Source organism: Liolophura sinensis, chromosome 8, assembly GCF_032854445.1.
Source record: "Liolophura sinensis isolate JHLJ2023 chromosome 8, CUHK_Ljap_v2, whole genome shotgun sequence".
Lineage (NCBI taxonomy): Eukaryota > Metazoa > Mollusca > Polyplacophora > Chitonida > Chitonidae > Liolophura > Liolophura sinensis.
The window spans coordinates 4,386,159-4,406,835 of record NC_088302.1 but is presented as its reverse complement, the minus strand read 5'-3'; the positions used below and the strand labels follow the sequence as shown (position 1 = coordinate 4,406,835).

The following is a 20,677-nucleotide window of genomic DNA, read 5'->3' as shown; positions in this document are numbered from 1 at the left end:
TTTACAGTTTATTAATTGAAGGCACAATTAATTAATAGGTCAAGAAACTGCAGCCATCTGGGGGTAGTCAAAAGCACTGGTCTCGACGGTAATGAAACACACACACAGGTGAGTATTAAATGGGGTATGACAAAGTTTAAAATCCAAAGCCATTTTTTTTGAGTGTCGTAACAGACCTGCATATTTTTTGATGCACTTTGAAAAGAATTGTCTGACCTCTGATCTTGCTGAAATAACTGATCAAACTTTCACAGGTATAAAAGCAGACGCAACGGTGAGTATTAAATTCAGTGTGGCAATTTTTCAAAAATTAAAAGGCATTCTTTTTGAGTGTCGTAACAAACCTGGATATTTTTTGATGCACTTTGAAATGAATTGTCTGACCTATGATCTTGCTGAAATAACGGATGAAATTTTCCACAAGTGTATAGCAGACATGCAAGGCGTCCTTGTTATTCTTTACTGTGTGTTTGTGTGTCTCCTTCGTTTTTTATTTGCACAGAGAAGGTATATGGTGAGAAAGGTTGCCACCAGTTAAACCTTTTTATAAGAGAAGCGTCGTCATCTACCAAACAGGGTGAACCCATAGCTTTTTCGCTGTGATTTGCTTTGCAGTGACATTACACAGTGACCCATGTGGTCTAGTGGTTAGGATTCCTGGCTTTCACCCAGGCGGCCCGGGTTCGATTCCCGGCATGGGAACCACAGGTTTCTTGTTACAATTTCGTTGATTTTGTAACTTTCTCCTACGACATAGCGGACAAATGGACGACCATTTGAATTTCAAGTTGTAGACTTTACAGTTTATTAATTGAAGACACGATTGATTAATAGGTCAAGAAACTGCAGCCATCTGGGGGTAGTGAAAACCACTCGTCTCGACGGTAATGAGGCACACACACAGGTGAGTATTAAATGGGGTATGACAAAGTTTAAAATCGAAAGCCATTTTTGTTTGAGTGTCGTAACAGACCTGCATATTTTTTGATGCACTTTGAAAAGAACTGTCTGACCTCTGATCTTGCTGAAATAACTGATCAAACTTCCACAGGTATAAAGCAGACGCAACGGTGAGTATTAAATTCAGTGTGGCAATTTTTCAAAAATTAAAAGGCATTCTTTTTTAGTGTCGTAACAAACCTGGATATTTTTTGATGCACTTTGAAATAAATTGTCTGACCTATGATCTTGCTGAAATAACGGATGAAATTTTCCACAAGTGTATAGCAGACATGCAAGGCGTCCTTGTTATTCTTTACTGTGTGTTTGTGTGTCTCCTTCGTTTTTCATTTGCACAGAGAAGGTATATGGTGAGAAAGGTTGCCACCAGTTAAACCTTTTTGTAAGCGAAGCGTCGTCATCTACCAAACAGGGTGAACCCAATGCTCTTTCGCTGTGATTTGCTTTGCAGTGACATTACGCTAATTTCTCACTTTTGTGAAGAAATCCCATGTGGTCTAGTGGTTAGGATTCCTTCTTTCACCCAGGCGGCCCGGGTTCGATTCCCGGCATGGCAACCACAGGTTTCTTGTTACAATTTCAGTGATTTTGTAACTTTCTCCTACGACATAGCATACAAATGAACGACCGTTTGAATTGCAAGTTGTAGACTTTACAGTTTATTAATTGAAGACACGATTGATTAATAGGTAAAGGAGAGTAACTTGGTGTCCTGAGAGTGCAGACGTGTTTCACGAGCTCCTGGCAAATACTGAGTACAACAACAACGTGAGGAATTTCGTTCGGAGCAGCTGTAGTGTGCCGGAATTGTACTGAGCTTGTTAAAGGTAAAGATTGTTTTGGGCGTAGCCCTAATTCTGTAAGGATGTCGAATCCTGTGTCGTACAACCCTGCAGCCAAACCTGATCGAACCTTGTCCGTAGCGATTTCCACGCAGAGTATTGACAGTTTTTCTAGCGCTGTTCAGAGAGACTTTATTGGTGTGTTGTCCGACTTGATTGACATAAAGGCAGAATTAGTCAGCTTTCAGAAGAATTATTTGAAAAAAATGTTCTACGTTCGTGTGGCCACCCAGGCAGCTCATAGCAGGTTGTTGAGTAAAGGGAATTTTGTTATGGGGAATACTATGTGGAGCATTGTGCCGGCGAGCTCGATCTACATGAATTTAACTGTGCACTGGGCCTTGGAGGAAATGTTCGATGACATAATAGCGGCGGCGTTACAGCCTTAGTGTAAGTGTAAACAAACCTAAGTTTTCCCAAGCTGAGATCGCTCATGTAAGGACTGGCATACGAGTGTACAGGTTTCGGTGCCATAAGACCAGGTACGTGCCGAACTTTATAAGTTTTGCTGGTGATGTGGTGATGTTTACATACCCTGGCCAGATTTATGAATGTAGGAGATGTGGGCAAAAGAATCACAAGATTGCCCAGTGTAAATCGGTGTGGTGTGAGAACTGCAATGGATTTTCTCCTCATGAAAATCCACACGGGGAAAAAGACTGTGACGATTTGTGCCGCTCGTGCGGCTCTGCAGCCCACACCATCAGTGAGTGTTGTGCCCGTGCGTGCTCGTATGCAGCACGGGTGAAGGGTGACAACGTAGCAGTGTCACAGGCTACTGTTGTTCGCATGGAACATAACGGCGATCAGGAGGGCGAGGTAGATGTGGAGGGGGAGTCCGTTACTAGTGAGTCCGAGGGGGGAGAGGAGGAGGGGGACAGTGTTGACACTGACTCTGCTGAAAGCTTATCCGACGAGGACGGTGAGCGAGAAGGCTGTCTGATAGCGGCAGGGGGAGAGACTGAGGCAGAGCAGGAGGTAGTGCAGGCTGACTGCACCGTGGCGTTCACCGAAGCTGGGGTAAGTGCAGTTTCTTCTCGGCAGTCAGGACCGGAACAGAAAAAGCGAAAACTAGAGGAACATGAGGCACTTACTAGTGTCAGTAATTCACAGCTTGTTGGGGCGGTGAACGAAGTTTCAGATTGTTTACGAGTTATTGAAACTCAGGATTCAAGAAATGATACAGTGGCTGGTTCTCAGGCTGATGCCAGTGTCGGTGCGGTAAGCACTCGAGAAGAGGATATCGCAGGTGTCAATGTGGGTGACTTGTGTGCAGATCCGACTGGTTTTCCTCAGACTCAAATGACACCGCGACCCATGGAGATCACCGAGATGTCAGTGGTAGACATTCGAAAGAAGACGAGGAAGGGGAAGAAGAAGGTATAGTGCGTCTCTTTAATTACCCATCAACTTTCAAGGTATTACTTTTAGTTATCTGCATGTCTGTCCTTGACAGTGTAAGAGTTGCTTCACTGAATGTGAATGGGCTCCGAAATGATGTAAAAAAGCACCAAGTTAGAGACTTTGTATTCGAAAATAATATTGACATACTTTTCTTACAAGAAACGCATTTTGCCTGTTATAGTGACACTAAAAAACTCAATATACCTGGTGATTGCAGGTGGGTTTATGGTTCGACTCAGAGTTGTGGTGTCGGAATTATTGTTAGATATTCTGTGGATTGCACAATTAAGCATGTGCAATGCTGTCCTGAGGGTCGATATGTGGCGATATCAGCAGTCATAAATGATACGCCGGTTAAATTAATATCTATATATGCACCTAATGCGCCTGTTGATAGGAAAGAATTTATTCGGAATATGGACAAACTTATCGCTGGAAGTAGTCCTGTAATTTTAGGTGGTGATTTTAACTTTGTTGAAAACAATAACCTGGACAATTATGGAGGTGATCCATTAACAAGTAACTTTGGTAAAATTGAAATGAACTGTTTAAAACATGATTTTTCACTTTGTGATGTTTACAGAAAACTGTATCCAAATTGTCAAGTGTATACATGGTGTAGGGGTCAGGTAGCATCTAGAATCGATAGATTTTATGTATCTACCTCATTACAAGACTGTGTTACATTGGCTGATTTTGTTCCGCTATCCTTTTCAGACCACTCATGTATTTTTATTGATTTGTGTTTTAGAAATGCCTTTGTGTGGGGTCCAAGCTATTGGAAGTGTAATGTGTCTGTGCTGGGGGAAGCAGAATTGTTACATAGCATTGAGAAATTGCACGAGGACATTTTTGGGACTGGGTATATAGTAGATATTATTGAAAAGTCGGATTATTTCAAAGCCAAAGCCAAACAGATAATTCAAGAATACTCTGGAAAGAAAAATAAGGTATCAAAGCAAAAGCTAAGGGATTTAAATCAAGAACTGAATAGTCTGAAATCTGACCCAGTAGGGAACAAAAATGAAATTTCTAGACTGAAAGCCACCATAAACGACATTCAGGCAGAAGGTAAAAGGGGCTCAATAATTCGAGCTAAGGCTTCCCATTTTCTAGACAATGAAAAGCCAACAAGGTACTTTCTACAACGTGAGTCTGGGCGTTCTAAGAAGAAAATGATAAAATCTATGAAATGTCATAGAGACGAATCATGTATACATGACAAACAAGCAGACATCTCTAAATGTGTGTGCAGTTATTATAAGAGTTTGTATTCTTCTCAAGGGGTTGACACAGATGCCCAAAATAAGTTTTTGTCCTCCTTGCCTTGTTTGAACAGTGCTGATAGGGGTGCCTGTGAAGGAATTATGTCAAATGATGAATTATTTGCTGCCCTTAAAGGTATGTCTAAATATAAGTCACCAGGCAGTGATGGTTTGCCATGTGAATTTTATCTTCACTATTGGTCAGTTATTGGAGACACATATACCCAGGTTATAAATCAATGCTACAGCCAGGGCTGCTTGAGCTTAAGCCAGAAGTCAGGTTTGATAACATTGCTGTGTAAAGTTACTGAAAATTCGAATATGATAAAGAACTGGCGTCCTATCTCTCTGTTAAATGTAGATTACAAGATATTGTCTAGAGCCTTATGTAATCGTCTCAAAGTAGTGGTGGCTAGTGTTGTAGACAAATGCCAGACATCTGGTGTTCCTGGCAGATCAATTTTGGATAACGTGCATCAATTAAGAAGCACATATGACTATGTAGGTCAAAAAGAATTGGATGCTTGCTTTATTAGCTTAGACCAAGAAAAAGCATTTGATAGGGTTGAATGATCTTTCTTATTTAATTGTTTAGAAAAGTATAATTTTGGCCCATCATTTTGCAGATGGGTGAGGTTATTATATACTGATATAAATAGCTCTGTATTAGTTAATGGTTATGTTACTGAACAGTTTGCTCTAGAAAGAGGTGTTAGACAAGGATGTGCATTATCACCATTACTGTACATACTTACTTTAGAACCCTTTATAAAGGCTGTCAGGCAGTGTGAAAGAATTAGAGGTATACCTATGCCTGGTACAAGCAGACAGGTTAAGATTGCTGCACATGCTGACGACGCTACGATTATTGTGTCTGATGAAGAATCAGCTCATCATGTTATTAAATTGGTCCATGAATTTGGAAGAGCATCAGGGGCTAAACTTAATGTGGCTAAAAGTGTGGTACTTCCTATTGGTACATGGAAGGTCAGTGACGATACTGTAGCCGGCTTTAGGACTGTGGAAAACATTAAAATATGTGGTGTATATTTTGGTGAAAACCAGGAAGATCTAAACATTGAACGTGTACTCATGAAAGTAAAAAAAATGTGTCATGTTGGGGTGACCGGTACCTTACAATGCGGGGCCGGGCTGTTATAATTAACACTGTTGCCTTGTCTGTTCTGTGGTATATTGGCCAATGTTTTATCTTAACACCAAAATGTATTTTACACTGTACTCAGCATGTCTTTAAGTTTCTTTGGAATGGCAAACCAGAAGCTATTAAGAGATCTGTTTTGTTTAATGCATATGATAACGGTGGGTTAAATATCCACAATATTTTTTGCAAACTGAAGGTATTTGCAGTCAAACATGTCTTAAAATTATTGAATGACACTGAAGCGGATTGGAGATATTTTGCTATTTACCGGCTTGGAATTTCACTAAACCAGGTTAAGCCAGAGTTTGCGAGGTCAAGCTTACCGCACTTGTTAATGCTCCCAGCCTTTCATAGGTTTGTGTTGTCTGCCTGGAAAGAATTTTATCGTGGTCAACAGTTATCTCCAGCAATGTTTCACAATAAATTTATATATAGCGCCTTTCTGTCCAAGATTTCTGAACCTCCGAGAGTTGTAGCTTCTCAACCAATGTTACCGTGGCCTCGGGTATGGCGTACAGTGTTCAACGCCTTCATGGATAACAATCTTATAAATTTTTCGTTTAAATTAGTTCATAATATTCTGCCTGTCAAGGAGATTCTCTTAAGAAGAAATACATGCACAGATGATTTGTGTAGCTTTTGTGGTAAATCCGAAACCAGGAATCATTTGTTTGTAGAATGCAACGTTACACAACAGGTACTGTTGAATTTTCAAAGGCTTTTTTGGATGTATGGAAGCTTTTTCCCTGCTTTTTCAGAGAAGGATCTAATACACAAACTGTTTGGTGTACCCTTATCAAAGGACGAGAATTCAATGTACACATATCTTATAACAGTTTGTTTGTTTTGTGTATGGTGCGCTAGAAATGAGGCTGTTTTTCAAGGTAAAAGGAAATCTGTTGCAAGCATAGTTACTTCTGTTAAGTCATGTGTAAAATCACGAGTTTATTCAGACTTCTGCCGTCTCAGTAAAGTCAATTTTCAGAAAACATGGGCCAGAGGAAACGTTATATGTGCTATTGACAACTCAAAGCTTAAGTTCTTTCTGTAATGGAATACTTAATCTGTTGTAAATACATATACCGTGCATAAATGTAAAAAGACGACAGCCCACATCTACTGTGATAAAGATATTGTTTTAATTGGGCTCATGTATTATAATGTCAACTCTGTATTTGTTTATTGGGAATAAATTATTTAATATTCAAAAAAAAAAAAAAAGTTGTAGACTTTACAGTTTATTAATTGAAGACACGATTGATTAATAGGTCAAGAAAGTGAAGCCATCTGGGGGTAGTCAAAAGCACTGGTCTCGACGGTAATGAGGCACACACACAGGTGAGTATTAAATGGGGTATGACAAAGTTCAAAATCGAAAGCCATTTTTTTTGAGTGTCGTAACAGACCTGCATATTTTTTGATGCACTTTGAAAAGAATTGTCTGACCTATGATCTTGCTGAAATAACTGATCGAACTTCCACAGGTATATAGCAGACGCAACGGTGAGTATTAAATTCAGTGTGGCAATTTTTCAAAAATCAAAAATCAGTCGTTTTGAGTGTCGTAACAAACCTGGATATGTTTTGATGCACTTTGAAATGAATTGTCTGACCTATGATCTTGCTGAAATAACGGATGAAATTTTCCACAAGTGTATAGCAGACATGCAAGGCGTCCTTGTTATTCTTTACTGTGTGTTTGTGTGTCTCCTTCGTTTTTCATTTGCACAGAGAAGGTATATGGTGAGAAAGGTTGCCACCAGTTAAACCTTTTTATAAGCGAAGCGTCGTCATCTACCAAACTGGGTGAACCCATTGCTCTTTCGCTGTGATTTGCTTTGCAGTGACATTACGCTAATTTCTCATTTGTGGGAAGAACTCCCATATGTGGTCTAGTGGTTAGGATTCCTGGCTTTCACCCAGGCGGCCCGGGTTCGATTCCCGGCTTGGGAACCACAGTTTTCTTGTTACAATTTCAGTGATTTTGTAACTTTCTCCTACGACATAGCGGACAAATGGACGACCGTTTGAATTGCAAGTTGTAGACTTTACAGTTTATTAATTGAAGACACGATTGATTAATAGGTCAAGAAACTGCAGCCATCTGGGGGTAGTCAAAACCACTGGGCTCGACGGTAATGAAGCACACACACAGGTGAGTATTAAATGGGGTATGACAAAGTTCAAAATCGAAAGCCATTTTTTTTGAGTGTCGTAACAGACCTGCATATTTTTTGATGCACTTTGAAAAGAATTGTCTGACCTCTGATCTTGCTGAAATAACTGATCAAACTTCCACAGGTATAAAAGCAGACGCAACGGTGAGTATTAAATTCAGTGTGGCAATTTTTCAAAATTTAAATGGCATTCTTTTTGAGTGTCGTAACAAACCTGGATATTTTTTGATGCACTTTGAAATGAATTGTCTGACCTATGATCTTGCTGAAATAACGGATGAAATTTTCCACAAGTATATAGCAGACATGCAAGGCGTCCTTGTTATTCTTTACTGTGTGTTTGTGTGTCTCCTTCGTTTTTCATTTGCACAGAGAAGGTATATGGTGAGAAAGGTTGCCACCAGTTAAACCTTTTTATAAGCGAAGCGTCGCCATCTACCAAACTGGGTGAACCCATTGCTCTTGCGCTGTGATTTGCTTTGCAGTGACATTACGCTAATTTCTCATTTGTGGGAAGAACTCCCATGTGGTCTAGTGGTTAGGATTCCTGGCTTTCACCCAGGCGGCCCGGGTTCGATTCCCGGCATGGCAACCACAGTTTTCTTGTTACAATTTCAGTGATTTTGTAACTTTCTCCTACGACATAGCGGACAAATGGACGGCCGTTTGAAATGCAAGTTGTAAACTTTACAGTTTATTAATTGAAGACACCATTGATTAATAGGTCAAGAAACTGCAACCATCTGGGGGTAGTCAAAACCACTGGGCTCGACGGTAATGAAGCACACACACAGGTGAGTATTAAATGGGGTATGACAAAGTTCAAAATCGAAAGCCATTTTTTTTTTTGAGTGTCGTAACAGACCTGCATATTTTTTGATGCACTTTGAAAAGAATTGTCTGACCTCTGATCTTGCTGAAATAACTGATCAAACTTCCACAGGTATAAAAGCAGACGCAACGGTGAGTATTAAATTCAGTGTGGCAATTTTTTCAAAATTTAAAAGGCATTCTTTTTGAGTGTCGTAACAAACCTGGATATTTTTTGATGCACTTTGAAATGAATTGTCTGACCTATGATCTTGCTGAAATAACGGATGAAATTTTCCACAAGTGTATAGCAGATATGCAAGGCGTCCTTGTTATTCTTTACTGTGTGTTTGTGTGTCTCCTTCGTTTTTCATTTGCACAGAGAAGGTATATGGTGAGAAAGGTTGCCACCAGTTAAACCTTTTTTTTATAAGCGAAGCGTCGTCATCTACCAAACTGGGTGAACCCATTGCTCTTTCGCTGTGATTTGCTTTGCAGTGACATTACGCTAATTTCTCATTTGTGGGAAGAACTCCCATGTGGTCTAGTGGTTAGGATTCCTGGCTTTCACCCAGGCGGCCCGGGTTCGATTCCCGGCATGGGAACCACAGTTTTCTTGTTACAATTTCAGTGATTTTTTTAACTTTCTCCTACGACATAACGGACAAATGGACGACCGTTTGAATTGCAAGTTGTAGACTTTACAGTTTATTAATTGAAGACACGATTGATTAATAGGTCAAGAAACTGCAACCATCTGGGGGTAGTCAAAACCACTGGGCTCGACGGTAATGAGGCACACACACAGGTGAGTATTAAATGGGGTATGACAAAGTTCAAAATCGAAAGCCATTTTTTTTGAGTGTCGTAACAGACCTGCATATTTTTTGATGCACTTTGAAAAGAATTGTCTGACCTATGATCTTGCTGAAATAACTGATCAAACTTCCACAGGTATAAAAGCAGACGCAACGGTGAGTATTAAATTCAGTGTGGCAATTTTTCAAAAATCAAAAGGCATTCTTTTTTAGTGTCGTAACAAACCTGGATATTTTTTGATGCACTTTGAAATGAATTGTCTGACCTATGATCTTGCTGAAATAACGGATGAAATTTTCCACAAGTGTATAGCAGACATGCAAGGCGTCCTTGTTATTCTTTACTGTGTGTTTGTGTGTCTCCTTCGTTTTTCATTTGCACAGAGAAGGTATATGGTGAGGAAGGTTGCCACCAGTTAAACCTTTTTATAAGCGAAGCGTCGCCATCTACCAAACTGGGTGAACCCATTGCTCTTTCCCTGTGATTTGCTTTGCAGTGACATTACGCTAATTTCTCATTTGTGGGAAGAACTCCCATGTGGTCTAGTGGTTAGGATTCCTGGCTTTCACCCAGGCGGCCCGGGTTCGATTCCCGGCATGGGAACCACAGTTTTCTTGTTACAATTTCAGTGATTTTGTAACTTTCTCCTACGACATAGCGGACAAATGGACGACCGTTTGAATTGCAAGTTGTAGACTTTACAGTTTATTAATTGAAGACACGATTGATTAATAGGTCAAGAAACTGCAACCATCTGGGGGTAGTCAAAACCACTGGGCTCGACGGTAATGAGGCACACACACAGGTGAGTATTAAATGGGGTATGACAAAGTTCAAAATCGAAAGCCATTTTTTTTGAGTGTCGTAACAGACCTGCATATTTTTTGATGCACTTTGAAAAGAATTGTCTGACCTCTGATCTTGCTGAAATAACTGATCAAACTTCCACAGGTATAAAAGCAGACGCAACGGTGAGTATTAAATTCAGTGTGGCAATTTTTCAAAATTTAAAAGGCATTCTTTTTGAGTGTCGTAACAAACCTGGATATTTTTTGATGCACTTTGAAATGAATTGTCTGACCTATGATCTTGCTGAAATAACGGATGAAATTTTCCACAAGTGTATAGCAGACATGCAAGGCGTCCTTGTTATTCTTTACTGTGTGTTTGTGTGTCTCCTTCGTTTTTCATTTGCACAGAGAAGGTATATGGTGAGAAAGGTTGCCACCAGTTAAACCTTTTTATAAGCGAAGCGTCGCCATCTACCAAACTGGGTGAACCCATTGCTCTTTCGCTGTGATTTGCTTTGCAGTGACATTACGCTAATTTCTCATTTGTGGGAAGAACTCCCATGTGGTCTAGTGGTTAGGATTCCTTGCTTTCACCCGCGGACACATAGCGGACAAATGGACGACCGTTTGAATTGCAAGTTGTAGACTTTACAGTTTATTAATTGAAGACACGATTGATTAATAGGTCAAGAAACTGCAACCATCTGGGGCTAGTCAAAACCACTGGGCTCGACGGTAATGAGGCACACACACAGGTGAGTATTAAATGGGGTATGACAAAGTTCAAAATCGAAAGCCATTCTTTTTGAGTGTCGTAACAGACCTGCATATTTTTTGATGCACTTTGAAAAGAATTGTCTGACCTATGATCTTGCTGAAATAACTGATCAAACTTCCACAGGTATAAAAGCAGACGCAACGGTGAGTATTAAATTCAGTGTGGCAATTTTTCAAAAATTAAAAGGCATTTTTTTTTAGTGTCGTAACAAACCTGGATATTTTTTGATGCACTTTGAAAAGAATTGTCTGACCTATGATCTTGCTGAAATAACGGATGAAATTTTCCACAAGTGTATAGCAGACATGCAAGGCGTCCTTGTTATTCTTTACTGTGTTTTTGTGTGTCTCCTTCGTTTTTCATTTGCACAGAGAAGGTATATGGTGAGAAAGGTTGCCACCAGTTAAACCTTGTTATAAGCGAAGCGTCGCCATCTACCAAACTGGGTGAACCCATTGCTCTTTCCCTGTGATTTGCTTTGCAGTGACATTATGCTAATTTCTCATTGGTGGGAGAACTCCCATGTGGTCTAGTGGATTCCTGGCTTTCACCCAGGCGGCCCGGGTTCGATTCCCGGCATGGGAACCACAGTTTTCTTGTTACAATTTCAGTGATTTTGTAACTTTCTCCTACGACATAGCGGACAAATGGACGACCGTTTGAATTGCAAGTTGTAGACTTTACAGTTTATTAATTGAAGACACGATTGATTAATAGGTCAAGAAACTGCAACCATCTGGGGCTAGTCAAAACCACTGGGCTCGACGGTAATGAGGCACACACACAGGTGAGTATTAAATGGGGTATGACAAAGTTCAAAATCGAAAGCCATTCTTTTTGAGTGTCGTAACAGACCTGCATATTTTTTGATGCACTTTGAAAAGAATTGTCTGACCTATGATCTTGCTGAAATAACTGATCAAACTTCCACAGGTATAAAAGCAGACGCAACGGTGAGTATTAAATTCAGTGTGGCAATTTTTCAAAAATTAAAAGGCATTTTTTTTTAGTGTCGTAACAAACCTGGATATTTTTTGATGCACTTTGAAAAGAATTGTCTGACCTATGATCTTGCTGAAATAACGGATGAAATTTTCCACAAGTGTATAGCAGACATGCAAGGCGTCCTTGTTATTCTTTACTGTGTTTTTGTGTGTCTCCTTCGTTTTTCATTTGCACAGAGAAGGTATATGGTGAGAAAGGTTGCCACCAGTTAAACCTTGTTATAAGCGAAGCGTCGCCATCTACCAAACTGGGTGAACCCATTGCTCTTTCCCTGTGATTTGCTTTGCAGTGACATTATGCTAATTTCTCATTGGTGGGAGAACTCCCATGTGGTCTAGTGGTTAGGATTCCTGGCTTTCACCCAGGCGGCCCGGGTTCGATTCCCGGCATGGGAACCACAGTTTTCTTGTTGCAATTTCAGTGATTTTGTAACTTTCTCCTACGACATAGCGGACAAATGGACGACCGTTTGAATTGCAAGTTGTAGACTTTACAGTTTATTAATTGAAGACACGATTGATTAATAGGTCAAGAAACTGCAACCATCTGGGGGTAGTCAAAACCACTGGGCTCGACGGTAATGAAGCACACACACAGGTGAGTATTAAATGGGGTATGACAAAGTTCAAAATCGAAAGCCATTTTTTTTGAGTGTCGTAACAGACCTGCATATTTTTTGATGCACTTTGAAAAGAATTGTCTGACCTCTGATCTTGCTGAAATAACTGATCAAACTTCCACAGGTATAAAAGCAGACGCAACGGTGAGTATTAAATTCAGTGTGGCAATTTTTCAAAAATTAAAAGGCATTCTTTTTTAGTGTCGTAACAAACCTGGATATTTTTTGATGCACTTTGAAATGAATTGTCTGACCTATGATCTTGCTGAAATAACGGATGAAATTTTCCACAAGTGTATAGCAGACATGCAAGGCGTCCTTGTTATTCTTTACTGTGTGTTTGTGTGTCTCCTTCGTTTTTCATTTGCACAGAGAAGGTATATGGTGAGAAAGGTTGCCACCAGTTAAACCTTTTTATAAGCGAAGCGTCGCCATCTACCAAACTTGGTGAACCCATTGCTCTTTCCCTGTGATTTGCTTTGCAGTGACATTACGCTAATTTCTCATTTGTGGGAAGAACTCCCATGTGGTCTAGTGGTTAGGATTCGTGGCTTTCACCCAGGCGGCCCGGGTTCGATTCCCGGCATGGGAACCACAGTTTTCTTGTTACAATTTCAGTGATTTTTTAACTTTCTCCTACGACATAGCGGACAAATGGACGACCGTTTGAATTGCAAGTTGTAGACTTTACAGTTTATTAATTGAAGACACGATTGATTAATAGGTCAAGAAACTGCAACCATCTGGGGGTAGTCAAAACCACTGGGCTCGACGGTAATGAGGCACACACACAGGTGAGTATTAAATTGGGTATGACAAAGTTCAAAATCGAAAGCCATTTTTTTTGAGTGTCGTAACAGACCTGCATATTTTTTGATGCACTTTGAAAAGAATTGTCTGACCTATGATCTTGCTGAAATAACTGATCAAACTTCCACAGGTATAAAAGCAGACGCAACGGTGAGTATTAAATTCAGTGTGGCAATTTTTCAAAAATCAAAAGGCATTCTTTTTGAGTGTCGTAACAAACCTGGATATTTTTTGATGCACTTTGAAATGAATTGTCTGACCTATGATCTTGCTGAAATAACGGATGAAATTTTCCACAAGTGTATAGCAGACATGCAAGGCGTCCTTGTTATTCTTTACTGTGTGTTTGTGTGTCTCCTTCGTTTTTCATTTGCACAGAGAAGGTATATGGTGAGGAAGGTTGCCACCAGTTAAACCCTTTTATAAGCGAAGCGTCGCCATCTACCAAACTGGGTGAACCCATTGCTCTTTCGCTGTGATTTGCTTTGCAGTGACATTACGCTAATTTCTCATTTGTGGGAAGAACTCCCATGTGGTCTAGTGGTTAGGATTCCTGGCTTTCACCCAGGCGGCCCGGGTTCGATTCCCGGCATGGGAACCACAGTTTTCTTGTTACAATTTCAGTGATTTTTTTAACTTTCTCCTACGACATAGCGGACAAATGGACGACCGTTTGAATTGCAAGTTGTAGACTTTACAGTTTATTAATTGAAGACACGATTGATTAATAGGTCAAGAAACTGCAACCATCTGGGGGTAGTCAAAACCACTGGGCTCGACGGTAATGAGGCACACACACAGGTGAGTATTAAATTGGGTATGACAAAGTTCAAAATCGAAAGCCATTTTTTTTGAGTGTCGTAACAGACCTGCATATTTTTTGATGCACTTTGAAAAGAATTGTCTGACCTATGATCTTGCTGAAATAACTGATCAAACTTCCACAGGTATAAAAGCAGACGCAACGGTGAGTATTAAATTCAGTGTGGCAATTTTTCAAAAATCAAAAGGCATTCTTTTTTAGTGTCGTAACAAACCTGGATATTTTTTGATGCACTTTGAAATGAATTGTCTGACCTATGATCTTGCTGAAATAACGGATGAAATTTTCCACAAGTGTATAGCAGACATGCAAGGCGTCCTTGTTATTCTTTACTGTGTGTTTGTGTGTCTCCTTCGTTTTTCATTTGCACAGAGAAGGTATATGGTGAGGAAGGTTGCCACCAGTTAAACCTTTTTATAAGCGAAGCGTCGCCATCTACCAAACTGGGTGAACCCATTGCTCTTTCCCTGTGATTTGCTTTGCAGTGACATTACGCTAATTTCTCATTTGTGGGAAGAACTCCCATGTGGTCTAGTGGTTAGGATTCCTGGCTTTCACCCAGGCGGCCCGGGTTCGATTCCCGGCATGGGAACCACAGTTTTCTTGTTACAATTTCAGTGATTTTGTAACTTTCTCCTACGACATAGCGGACAAATGGACGACCGTTTGAATTGCAAGTTGTAGACTTTACAGTTTATTAATTGAAGACACGATTGATTAATAGGTCAAGAAACTGCAACCATCTGGGGGTAGTCAAAACCACTGGGCTCGACGGTAATGAGGCACACACACAGGTGAGTATTAAATGGGGTATGACAAAGTTCAAAATCGAAAGCCATTTTTTTTGAGTGTCGTAACAGACCTGCATATTTTTTGATGCACTTTGAAAAGAATTGTCTGACCTCTGATCTTGCTGAAATAACTGATCAAACTTCCACAGGTATAAAAGCAGACGCAACGGTGAGTATTAAATTCAGTGTGGCAATTTTTCAAAATTTAAAAGGCATTCTTTTTGAGTGTCGTAACAAACCTGGATATTTTTTGATGCACTTTGAAATGAATTGTCTGACCTATGATCTTGCTGAAATAACGGATGAAATTTTCCACAAGTGTATAGCAGACATGCAAGGCGTCCTTGTTATTCTTTACTGTGTGTTTGTGTGTCTCCTTCGTTTTTCATTTGCACAGAGAAGGTATATGGTGAGAAAGGTTGCCACCAGTTAAACCTTTTTATAAGCGAAGCGTCGCCATCTACCAAACTGGGTGAACCCATTGCTCTTTCGCTGTGATTTGCTTTGCAGTGACATTACGCTAATTTCTCATTTGTGGGAAGAACTCCCATGTGGTCTAGTGGTTAGGATTCCTGGCTTTCACCCAGGCGGCCCGGGTTCGATTCCCGGCATGGGAACCACAGTTTTCTTGTTACAATTTCAGTGATTTTGTAACTTTCTCCTACGACATAGCGGACAAATGGACGACCGTTTGAATTGCAAGTTGTAGACTTTACAGTTTATTAATTGAAGACACGATTGATTAATAGGTCAAGAAACTGCAACCATCTGGGGGTAGTCAAAACCACTGGGCTCGACGGTAATGAGGCACACACACAGGTGAGTATTAAATGGGGTATGACAAAGTTCAAAATCGAAAGCCATTCTTTCTGAGTGTCGTAACAGACCTGCATATTTTTTGATGCACTTTGAAAAGAATTGTCTGACCTATGATCTTGCTGAAATAACTGATCAAACTACCACAGGTATAAAGCAGACGCAACGGTGAGTATTAAATTCAGTGTGGCAATTTTTCAAAAATTAAAAGGCATTTTTTTTTAGTGTCGTAACAAACCTGGATATTTTTTGATGCACTTTGAAATGAATTGTCTGACCTATGATCTTGCTGAAATAACGGATGAAATTTTCCACAAGTGTATAGCAGACATGCAAGGCGTCCTTGTTATTCTTTACTGTGTGTTTGTGTGTCTCCTTCGTTTTTCATTTGCACAGAGAAGGTATATGGTGAGAAAGGTTACCACCAGTTAAACCTTTTTACAAGCGAAGCGTCGTCATCTACCAAACAGGGTGAACCCATAGCCCTTTCGCTGTGATTTGCTTTGCAGTGACATTACGCTAATTTCTCATTATCGTAGAAATTCCATGTGGTTTTGGGGTAAGGATTCCTGGCTTTCACCCAGGCGGCCCGGGTTCGATTCCCGGCATGGGAACCACAGTTTTCTTGTTACAATTTCAGTGATTTTTTAACTTTCTCCTACGACATAGCGGACAAATGGACGACCGTTTGAATTGCAAGTTGTAGACTTTACAGTTTATTAATTGAAGACACGATTGATTAATAGGTCAAGAAACTGCAACCATCTGGGGGTAGTCAAAACCACTGGGCTCGACGGTAATGAGGCACACACACAGGTGAGTATTAAATGGGGTATGACAAAGTTCAAAATCGAAAGCCATTTTTTTTGAGTGTCGTAACAGACCTGCATATTTTTTGATGCACTTTGAAAAGAATTGTCTGACCTATGATCTTGCTGAAATAACTGATCAAACTTCCACAGGTATAAAAGCAGACGCAACGGTGAGTATTAAATTCAGTGTGGCAATTTTTCAAAAATTAAAAGGCATTTTTTTTTAGTGTCGTAACAAACCTGGATATTTTTTGATGCACTTTGAAAAGAATTGTCTGACCTATGATCTTGCTGAAATAACGGATGAAATTTTCCACAAGTGTATAGCAGACATGCAAGGCGTCCTTGTTATTCTTTACTGTGTTTTTGTGTGTCTCCTTCGTTTTTCATTTGCACAGAGAAGGTATATGGTGAGAAAGGTTGCCACCAGTTAAACCTTGTTATAAGCGAAGCGTCGCCATCTACCAAACTGGGTGAACCCATTGCTCTTTCCCTGTGATTTGCTTTGCAGTGACATTATGCTAATTTCTCATTGGTGGGAGAACTCCCATGTGGTCTAGTGGTTAGGATTCCTGGCTTTCACCCAGGCGGCCCGGGTTCGATTCCCGGCATGGGAACCACAGTTTTCTTGTTGCAATTTCAGTGATTTTGTAACTTTCTCCTACGACATAGCGGACAAATGGACGACCGTTTGAATTGCAAGTTGTAGACTTTACAGTTTATTAATTGAAGACACGATTGATTAATAGGTCAAGAAACTGCAACCATCTGGGGGTAGTCAAAACCACTGGGCTCGACGGTAATGAAGCACACACACAGGTGAGTATTAAATGGGGTATGACAAAGTTCAAAATCGAAAGCCATTTTTTTTGAGTGTCGTAACAGACCTGCATATTTTTTGATGCACTTTGAAAAGAATTGTCTGACCTCTGATCTTGCTGAAATAACTGATCAAACTTCCACAGGTATAAAAGCAGACGCAACGGTGAGTATTAAATTCAGTGTGGCAATTTTTCAAAAATTAAAAGGCATTCTTTTTTAGTGTCGTAACAAACCTGGATATTTTTTGATGCACTTTGAAATGAATTGTCTGACCTATGATCTTGCTGAAATAACGGATGAAATTTTCCACAAGTGTATAGCAGACATGCAAGGCGTCCTTGTTATTCTTTACTGTGTGTTTGTGTGTCTCCTTCGTTTTTCATTTGCACAGAGAAGGTATATGGTGAGAAAGGTTGCCACCAGTTAAACCTTTTTATAAGCGAAGCGTCGCCATCTACCAAACTTGGTGAACCCATTGCTCTTTCCCTGTGATTTGCTTTGCAGTGACATTACGCTAATTTCTCATTTGTGGGAAGAACTCCCATGTGGTCTAGTGGTTAGGATTCGTGGCTTTCACCCAGGCGGCCCGGGTTCGATTCCCGGCATGGGAACCACAGTTTTCTTGTTACAATTTCAGTGATTTTTTAACTTTCTCCTACGACATAGCGGACAAATGGACGACCGTTTGAATTGCAAGTTGTAGACTTTACAGTTTATTAATTGAAGACACGATTGATTAATAGGTCAAGAAACTGCAACCATCTGGGGGTAGTCAAAACCACTGGGGTCGACGGTAATGAAGCACACACACAGGTGAGTATTAAATGGGGTATGACAAAGTTCAAAATCGAAAGCCATTTTTTTTGAGTGTCGTAACAGACCTGCATATTTTTTGATGCACTTTGAAAAGAATTGTCTGACCTATGATCTTGCTGAAATAACTGATCAAACTTCCACAGGTATAAAAGCAGACGCAACGGTGAGTATTAAATTCAGTGTGGCAATTTTTCAAAAATCAAAAGGCATTCTTTTTGAGTGTCGTAACAAACCTGCATATTTTTTGATGCACTTTGAAATGAATTGTCTGACCTATGATCTTGCTGAAATAACGGATGAAATTTTCCACAAGTGTATAGCAGACATGCAAGGCGTCCTTGTTATTCTTTACTGTGTGTTTGTGTGTCTCCTTCGTTTTTCATTTGCACAGAGAAGGTATATGGTGAGGAAGGTTGCCACCAGTTAAACCCTTTTATAAGCGAAGCGTCGCCATCTACCAAACTGGGTGAACCCATTGCTCTTTCGCTGTGATTTGCTTTGCAGTGACATTACGCTAATTTCTCATTTGTGGGAAGAACTCCCATGTGGTCTAGTGGTTAGGATTCCTGGCTTTCACCCAGGCGGCCCGGGTTCGATTCCCGGCATGGGAACCACAGTTTTCTTGTTACAATTTCAGTGATTTTTTTAACTTTCTCCTACGACATAGCGGACAAATGGACGACCGTTTGAATTGCAAGTTGTAGACTTTACAGTTTATTAATTGAAGACACGATTGATTAATAGGTCAAGAAACTGCAACCATCTGGGGGTAGTCAAAACCACTGGGCTCGACGGTAATGAGGCACACACACAGGTGAGTATTAAATTGGGTATGACAAAGTTCAAAATCGAAAGCCATTTTTTTTGAGTGTCGTAACAGACCTGCATATTTTTTGATGCACTTTGAAAAGAATTGTCTGACCTATGATCTTGCTGAAATAACTGATCAAACTTCCACAGGTATAAAAGCAGACGCAACGGTGAGTATTAAATTCAGTGTGGCAATTTTTCAAAAATCAAAAGGCATTCTTTTTGAGTGTCGTAACAAACCTGGATATTTTTTGATGCACTTTGAAATGAATTGTCTGACCTATGATCTTGCTGAAATAACGGATGAAATTTTCCACAAGTGTATAGCAGACATGCAAGGCGTCCTTGTTATTCTTTACTGTGTGTTTGTGTGTCTCCTTCGTTTTTCATTTGCACAGAGAAGGTATATGGTGAGGAAGGTTGCCACCAGTTAAACCCTTTTATAAGCGAAGCGTCGCCATCTACCAAACTGGGTGAACCCATTGCTCTTTCGCTGTGATTTGCTTTGCAGTGACATTACGCTAATTTCTCATTTGTGGGAAGAACTCCCATGTGGTCTAGTGGTTAGGATTCCTGGCTTTCACCCAGGCGGCCCGGGTTCGATTCCCGGCATGGGAACCACAGTTTTCTTGTTACAATTTCAGTGATTTTTTTAACTTTCTCCTACGACATAGCGGACAAATGGACGACCGTTTGAATTGCAAGTTGTAGACTTTACAGTTTATTAATTGAAGACACGATTGATTAATAGGTCAAGAAACTGCAACCATCTGGGGGTAGTCAAAACCACTGGGCTCGACGGTAATGAGGCACACACACAGGTGAGTATTAAATTGGGTATGACAAAGTTCAAAATCGAAAGCCATTTTTTTTGAGTGTCGTAACAGACCTGCATATTTTTTGATGCACTTTGAAAAGAATTGTCTGACCTATGATCTTGCTGAAATAACTGATCAAACTTCCACAGGTATAAAAGCAGACGCAACGGTGAGTATTAAATTCAGTGTGGCAATTTTTCAAAAATCAAAAGGCATTCTTTTTTAGTGTCGTAACAAACCTGGATATTTTTTGATGCACTTTGAAATGAATTGTCTGACCTATGATCTTGCTGAAATAACGGATGAAATTTTCCACAAGTGTATAGCAGACATGCAAGGCGTCCTTGTTATTCTTTACTGTGTGTTTGTGTGTCTCCTTCGTTTTTCATTTGCACAGAGAAGGTATATGGTGAGGAAGGTTGCCACCAGTTAAACCTTTTTATAAGCGAAGCGTCGCCATCTACCAAACTGGGTGAACCCATTGCTCTTTCCCTGTGATTTGCTTTGCAGTGACATTACGCTAATTTCTCATTTGTGGGAAGAACTCCCATGTGGTCTAGTGGTTAGGATTCCTGGCTTTCACCCAGGCGGCCCGGGTTCGATTCCCGGCATGGGAACCACAGTTTTCTTGTTACAATTTCAGTGATTTTGTAACTTTCTCCTACGACATAGCGGACAAATGGACGACCGTTTGAATTGCAAGTTGTAGACTTTACAGTTTATTAAT

At 40.2% G+C, this 20,677-nt stretch overlaps 15 non-coding genes across 15 annotated transcripts; all 15 read left to right on the top strand.

Annotated features, from left to right (window-relative positions):
- Window positions 1-630: 630 nt before the first annotated feature.
- Trnae-uuc (transfer RNA glutamic acid (anticodon UUC)) lies at window positions 631-702 on the top strand. Its single transcript has one exon. It is a non-coding gene; the product is annotated as a tRNA-Glu (tRNA).
- A 6,810-nt stretch (window positions 703-7,512) lies between these two features.
- Window positions 7,513-7,586, top strand: Trnae-uuc (transfer RNA glutamic acid (anticodon UUC)). Its single transcript has one exon. It is a non-coding gene; the product is annotated as a tRNA-Glu (tRNA).
- A 744-nt stretch (window positions 7,587-8,330) lies between these two features.
- Trnae-uuc (transfer RNA glutamic acid (anticodon UUC)) lies at window positions 8,331-8,402 on the top strand. Its single transcript has one exon. It is a non-coding gene; the product is annotated as a tRNA-Glu (tRNA).
- A 751-nt stretch (window positions 8,403-9,153) lies between these two features.
- On the top strand, window positions 9,154-9,225 carry Trnae-uuc (transfer RNA glutamic acid (anticodon UUC)). The gene has a single exon. It is a non-coding gene; the product is annotated as a tRNA-Glu (tRNA).
- A 745-nt stretch (window positions 9,226-9,970) lies between these two features.
- Window positions 9,971-10,042, top strand: Trnae-uuc (transfer RNA glutamic acid (anticodon UUC)). Its single transcript has one exon. It is a non-coding gene; the product is annotated as a tRNA-Glu (tRNA).
- Window positions 10,043-12,336: 2,294 nt separating this feature from the next.
- Window positions 12,337-12,408, top strand: Trnae-uuc (transfer RNA glutamic acid (anticodon UUC)). Its single transcript has one exon. It is a non-coding gene; the product is annotated as a tRNA-Glu (tRNA).
- A 744-nt stretch (window positions 12,409-13,152) lies between these two features.
- Window positions 13,153-13,224, top strand: Trnae-uuc (transfer RNA glutamic acid (anticodon UUC)). The gene has a single exon. It is a non-coding gene; the product is annotated as a tRNA-Glu (tRNA).
- Window positions 13,225-13,968: 744 nt separating this feature from the next.
- On the top strand, window positions 13,969-14,040 carry Trnae-uuc (transfer RNA glutamic acid (anticodon UUC)). The gene has a single exon. It is a non-coding gene; the product is annotated as a tRNA-Glu (tRNA).
- Window positions 14,041-14,785: 745 nt separating this feature from the next.
- On the top strand, window positions 14,786-14,857 carry Trnae-uuc (transfer RNA glutamic acid (anticodon UUC)). The gene has a single exon. It is a non-coding gene; the product is annotated as a tRNA-Glu (tRNA).
- A 744-nt stretch (window positions 14,858-15,601) lies between these two features.
- On the top strand, window positions 15,602-15,673 carry Trnae-uuc (transfer RNA glutamic acid (anticodon UUC)). Its single transcript has one exon. It is a non-coding gene; the product is annotated as a tRNA-Glu (tRNA).
- Window positions 15,674-17,229: 1,556 nt separating this feature from the next.
- On the top strand, window positions 17,230-17,301 carry Trnae-uuc (transfer RNA glutamic acid (anticodon UUC)). The gene has a single exon. It is a non-coding gene; the product is annotated as a tRNA-Glu (tRNA).
- Window positions 17,302-18,045: 744 nt separating this feature from the next.
- Trnae-uuc (transfer RNA glutamic acid (anticodon UUC)) lies at window positions 18,046-18,117 on the top strand. Its single transcript has one exon. It is a non-coding gene; the product is annotated as a tRNA-Glu (tRNA).
- A 744-nt stretch (window positions 18,118-18,861) lies between these two features.
- On the top strand, window positions 18,862-18,933 carry Trnae-uuc (transfer RNA glutamic acid (anticodon UUC)). Its single transcript has one exon. It is a non-coding gene; the product is annotated as a tRNA-Glu (tRNA).
- A 745-nt stretch (window positions 18,934-19,678) lies between these two features.
- On the top strand, window positions 19,679-19,750 carry Trnae-uuc (transfer RNA glutamic acid (anticodon UUC)). Its single transcript has one exon. It is a non-coding gene; the product is annotated as a tRNA-Glu (tRNA).
- A 745-nt stretch (window positions 19,751-20,495) lies between these two features.
- Window positions 20,496-20,567, top strand: Trnae-uuc (transfer RNA glutamic acid (anticodon UUC)). Its single transcript has one exon. It is a non-coding gene; the product is annotated as a tRNA-Glu (tRNA).
- The last annotated feature ends 110 nt before the right edge of the window (window positions 20,568-20,677 follow it).